Source organism: Thalia democratica, chromosome 4, assembly GCF_965202585.1.
Source record: "Thalia democratica chromosome 4, ktThaDemo2.hap1.1, whole genome shotgun sequence".
Classification (NCBI taxonomy): Eukaryota; Metazoa; Chordata; class Thaliacea; order Salpida; family Salpidae; genus Thalia; species Thalia democratica.
Genome location: NC_139168.1, coordinates 9,837,321 through 9,844,220, shown reverse-complemented (window position 1 = coordinate 9,844,220; position 6,900 = coordinate 9,837,321).

Sequence of the window (6,900 nt, the reverse complement as noted above, 5' to 3'; positions counted from 1 at the left end):
TTTTATCAAATCGAAAACATTACTACAAATTTTAATAATATTAAATCTATCTATACTATAATTGTTTGCACAAGTTGGATTATTAACTGAATAAACTGAAATAGTTGAACGTTTAGATGCGTTTAAAACCTTTACCGGTATATCATCTTTCTTTTCTGTCAGGCAAAAATTCTTTACACATTTGGTATGTGTTCTTTTATTCTCTTCCTTAGATGTTTTTTTATTGATATCTTACTAATAGCTTAATACATGAAAGTTTAGTTTTAAGTTAGTTTCATCTGAAAATATACGCTTCACCTTTTAAGCAAACTTTGGTTGTAAAACTTTGAAAGGATAAAAAAAAGTTAACTAAATAAACGGTTAATTATTACGTTTTAGATTATAAGAGTTGGTCATAAATAATTACACTTTCATTTTCGTTTTGTAGACTAAAAATTCATAAAACAGAAACATTCGTTTCCGTTTATACGACTACACAAATAACAAAATGTACAAAAAATATATTTGAAGTTCTTGTTAATTTTGTGTTGAAGAACTTTTAATAAGTTAGTTTACTAAATGTTAATCGTTTCATCCTAGTATACACTAATTTTCGCAAAAGTTTTAGTTGAGTTTCAGCTATTAAAAATGCAAACAAATAAAACTAGTATATTAATAGTTCTAATCCATTTATTTATATTTCTTGTGTTTCCAGGACCTTAAAAAAATAAAATTCAATATTTTCTGCTTTTATCTATTCTGTATTTAACTGATTTTTTTTTTGTTTACGTAAACTAAACTGTTTTATTACTCATATACTCGTATTAGCATTTTTTATTTGATTAAAAACAGTTTTTAAAGAAACTTTGATATATAAGACGTTTCTAAACGATTCAAAAACTTTATTTTAAAACACGTTTAGCACAAAACTTATTGAAAATTTCTACAAATGTTTTATTTTAAATTAGTTTGTATCAGTGATTAAAGAAATACTTTCATAATATTTTTAAACGATGATAGATAAACCTTATTAAAAAATCTTTGACTTCTTTACTTACATATTTAAAAGTTATAAAAACACAAGACAGTAATTTTCTGAGTCAGGGGTCGGCAAACAGATCCGCGAGGTACTTTTTAGCTCAAAACATACTTTTTTAAAATAGTAACAAGAAAAGTTATTGTTGTAAAAGTTTACAATCATGGTAACAATTATATAGTTACTTAAAAAAATAATGCTCTACTATTGCTTGTTTTATCTCACTTTTAGTTTTAAATAATACTTTTATGTTGATTATTACAAACTTCATGTAAGTTTCTGCGGCACGAAAAATACTTTTTTATACAGTGCCTCCCGCTAGCAGCTTTTTACTGGTAAATTAATTCTAACTTTAACTAAAAATGCGACTAAACTAAAATAGTTAAAAATATATTTTTTGGACAAAAATTATTATTAAGACAACTTTTTTTAGGTGTAATTTGAAAAGTACTTATTCGTCGCTACGTCATAAATCCATTTTGAGATTGATAAAGTATATTACAATTTTCAATTAGACAATATATACTTTTTATGTGACTCAAGCAAGTTTGTCAAGTTAACAGTTAGACGAATTATTTTAAACAACAATAAATAAGTTAAATACAAACACAATGAGTTTTTATCTATGTTATATATAATACTTTAATATACTTATGTATTATAATTATAAAATACTAAACATCCGATACTATTTTTAACCAATTTATACCCGTTACTAAAGACTGCTCTACCCTGTGTTGAGTTTATTAATTTCTTGAATATAAGTGCGATTGATTTTAGAACTTTTTCAATTTGTTTAGTTTTAATAAGTTGACCAAAATATATTTTTCATTCAAGTTAAAGCTTTCAATTCAAATCGATATAGTAAAATTTTATAACTTTTATAAAACTAAAAAAAAAAGTATCTGTATTTTAGTATAAAAAAATTAATTACTTTAACCATAAATCTAATTTTTACACTAAAAGTTTAGTTGTTTACATTTAGCAAAACAAGTTTAAACGAAAAATATTTAATATACCTAACGCTTATTTTATTAAACATTTAAATAAAGAAGTAGCAACTTTTGTATGTTCCAAAAGTCTTGCAAATTTAAATATCAAAACCAATTTTGTTTTATTGTTGACTCGCTCAACCTTTAAAATTTTCATTAGCTTTACTTAAACTAACCGTAGATTTTAGATATTTTACATTTAAAACAACTTAGCTTTAAAATGTTATAATAACGTATAACTTTCAGTTTTTAATCGGTTAAACATAAAAAAAAACGTTTAAGTCAAATTTAAAACCAACTGTACGTTGATAAACCGCAATGGTTTATTAGCTCAAAAAAAAAAACAAATAAATAAATAAGTCAAATAAAGTGCAAAGTCTTTGATGCTATACATACGACAAATTAAATAAATAATATTACGTAATAATAAAAATTTAAATGTGAAATATCTTTTCTAACAATTTCACAAAAACTTTGTTAAAACCTTTACCCAACACAACTATTCAACTTCTAACATACTTGTGTTGAAATTTACAAAACTTGTTACATTTGTTACAGTTTTAATAATTAAAATCTTTCGCAAAAACAAATATATAAAGTATACGACTTAATTTAAATTACGATCAAGAATATTTTTATTTCTTCGTTTTCTTAATTCAAAACTAGAATATACTAAAGTTTTAGGAGATAACAATTAATTTTACTTTAACTGAAAACAGTAGAAATAAATAAGTTAGAGTTTTTTTTATGCCGTAAAGACAGTACTTTCTTAAATCAATTAACAGTTGCTAATAATAGTTTATTGATTAACAAGTAAAAAAAGATATTGACATTGCAATATTTGAAATATCAACTTAGTAGTGATAATTTCAACCGCATTTTAAAGCAGATATGTTTTCCCGCCATCACAATTAGCATTAGTTTTCGCTCATCTATTAACAGCAATTCCATTTGATGTTCGGCGTTTTGGTTTCGTCCTCCTTATAATGCAGGCTGCTGCAATTAAATACAAACAGTTAAGCACACGTGCAGAACTATTTAGTGAATAACTAAAATAAAATACTAAAAATCATTTTTTAAAGTTAACATTTGTTAGCTACTATTTTGGTTAATAACTGTTCTTTTTAGGAAAATAAAACCTTAGTACGAATGTAACTAAGGGTTAATCAAAAACAAAAACTTTTACTTTCATATTGTGGTAGATTTTATATAATCAGAGAAAATAATAAGTGTTATTTTTCTACAACGATTTGTTTAAGTTTAAATTTTATTTTTCAAACATTTAAATTACTTAAAATTTATATTCTATTTGAATTATTTTTTGTTTTACATTACATACAGTATCGCAGCCTTATATAGCTTTGTTTCACTTAAATCAAAAAACATGTTCCACCTACTATAACTTTTAAAACACATATTTTACTTATAAATTGTTAGGATTGTTCTTTAGTTAACCTATTTTCTAATGAACGTTTAAGTAACTATATAAATCGCTATATTTATATATATACACCGCAAATAAACACTCATACAACAGTAGATAAACAAAAAAAAATCTTATTATATTAAGTTAGTGAAGTTTGAATTTCACGTAAACAAACTTTAATTTCCTACAAACGAGTTTAAGAAAAATTAAAATTCATTTTAAACATGATTTAAAGCTAAAATTATTTCAAGTTCTGGATATTTAATTTTAACTAAACTGTGCTGTACCAAGTATTTCTAACAACAGAACTATAAATATACTTCGAAAATGTTTTTATAATATTTAACATGTTTCTCTTACTTTGTTTTTGATTGCTTAGTTATGTTTTTGAGCAATGTTGGTTAAAGGTAAAAATATAGATTGAAAGTTTTAAGTGATATTAGTAAGGGTAATGTGTTTAGATTCTCTTTATGTACTGCTGTATTATTACCTTACCTATTTGCTTAATGTTATTGTGAATAAAAAGTTTCCAAAACTTTACAACTGCAGCCGATTTCTTTGGGCCTTCTGTCAAGGGTCTGCGCATGCGCGTTGCAAAGCTTAACCTTACGCAACGTATTTCCCGCCAATATCAGCCTACTAGCGGATACAATTTCAGCGAATCCGTCGCCCCTGACTGAAGAAAATGTGAATTTGATACTCTGTTTAATAATATTTTAGTTATTTAAGTTTTTATTGTGTTATTCCTAGTTATATACTTTATTGTTTCCTAATAGTGTAGTAAATTTAAGAAATCAGGTTGGCTCAATTATGCGAAGTAATTAAAAGTCGGGAAAATGGACAAAAACACAAAACATCAAAAATTCTGATGCTCTGTTTTTCTTTTGTTGTTTTACTTTTGTTTTATACTGTTTTTTATTTTGTTTCTTCATTAATTTTTACACTTATATCTTAATATCGAACTATGAGTTTTCTCCTTAAGAAGATATATTAAATATTATGAAGCTAAGTAACGAATGTGGAACAATAAATATTTGTTTTTGTCAACCATTAAAAGTAGTTTCAGAAAGTAAAACTAATTATGAAACCGATTTTAATCTTTAGCTTTATTTTTTATTTGTTTTTTTGATTACTTGTAATATCTGATAAATATATACTGTTTTTCGCGTATTTAAATATTTATTATCAGTTTAGTTTGATTATGTTATATTATACAAACTTAACTTTAAGTTTTTCTGTAATGATTTTAACCGTGAAAATTAAATATAGATTGTTAGTTAAGCTGTTTAAAATAGTGTTTAAGTGCAGAAAATACTGATGTGATTTGCTGCAAACCACAATAAATTTATAATTACAACAATAGCTTAAAAAACAAAAAAAAACAAAAGTAAATGTTTTGTCAACTAAGTGCACCGCTTCATGAAAATAATGTATTGAGATTGATTACTACGTAATAATAAGATCGGTATGTAAAATATTTTTCTTAATAACCTAACAAACATTTTGCTAAAACATTTACTCAAGAGTTTTAAACAAGTCGCATGTTAATCAAACTTTTCATAAAGTTTACAACAATGCTTTTCAATTTTGCATAAACTTTTGTATATGCGACAAAGCAGCTAACAGATGTAATCTAGTTTTTCTTAAAATGATTAAAAACTCGTGATTAAAGAAAATCTAAATATAGCCATCAGAAAAACTTCATTGTAAAGCTTTGATGTTAAAAGTATTCTGTTGAATTGTTGTGCGCTAGTCAGGTGATGTTGATTTAAAGTTCGGTTTGATAATGTTGATCAGAACATTTTTAAAACTTTTGTTTCTTTTACTTAAAAGTTTTTTTAGCGTAACCTCTTTGAAAAGTTTTTGAAAGCACGAAATTTATCCTTCATTTTGACGTTAAGTCATAAGTATACCAATAACGATTGTAAATAATATCCGCCATATTTAGACTTTTAATCGTACAAACTTTTCTTATTAACGTTAAAACTGTAAATAAACACATTTAAAAGATTTTTCGACGGCTGCTTTTTGCTATGTTTGTTAGTACTATATACAAAGTAGTTGAAATATTTTAAAGTGACTAAAATAAATTTATTTTAATGACTAAATTTCATCAAAATGCATATTACCTTTTACAGCTTTTACTCTGTGTTCTGTTGAAGCAGTGCTTCTTTTAGTGAACAGATATTCGTAGTGATTAGTTTAAGTTTTTTTGTATTCCCGAATTGTAGAAATTGTATTTCCAGTTTGATAGATGCTGGAAATATTTTGAAAATATTTTGTACTTTCTATCGTTTATTTTTGCGTTTTCAATTGGAGTTTAAAAAAAAAACATCAAATCATTTACAAAAAGTTTATACAAACATTGTTTTTACTTAAACAATGTCGATTATAATTACTTTATTACTTAACTAATACTTGTATTGTATTGTACAAAATTAGTTTAAGTTTTATTGAATTTCCAAGCAACAATTACATCAAAGCACATTTATGTAAACCATCCTGTTGAAAAATTACTTATCTTAAAACACACTTAGCTTTTTATCTCAATGGTTACCATTTAAGTCGATCAATTGTAAAATCTTTAGACAAAGAGTCAACATAGACTACTTAGGTCTATGAGATTTTAATTGTATTTCTTTTTAGTTATAAAGTGTCGAAAACTTTAAGATCTTTTTCATGATAAGTTTTGCTTAGTATATGCTTGAATTGCAGATCTATCAATAAAATAACTAGTTGTTTCAAATATTGCAAAATAAGTAAGAGATTATTTAATCAAAACAAACGTCTTAAAAATTCATTTCTAATATGTATTAAATTAAAAAACAAAAAAGTTTAACAATACTATAACTACTATTCTGTTTATCGAAACCAAAAGGTTAAGGACAAGTGTTATTAATGACTTTGTAATTAGTTTTATCATTGTCCATTTTATTCAACAAAGCTATTATGAGTTTTAATTTAAAATAAGTTGATTGATTATAAATTGGGTATAAATATGTTTAAATCAGTAGCTAATTTATTAGAATATTTTTTCAGATACTAAGCATACTAGCATATGTGACGTAACAATATATAAAATATTTAAAATGCCCGAAGCAGTTAATAAGTTTTCACAAACTATTATGATTTGAATATTAAAAGTAAAATTTATTCTGTTTAGAATGCAATCATAAATAGATATATAAAAAACTAAAAAAATTATTAGTACATAACAAGTTATTAATTGTTGTAAGTAGTTATAAACTTACGTGAACTTTTACACCGTTATGACGTCATAAAGACCGGAATGTTAAACTTCTAATCACAATTTCGAGATTATCAAAAGATTGTTTTTCCATCTAAAAATGATTTATCATCAAGTCTTTTGTTTTATCAGACAAAAAAGGTGTAGTCTGCCTGTTTATGATGTAAAGCAATGATAATATTTGCAGTAACTTTGACAAACTTTAAGTTAACAAGTTTTT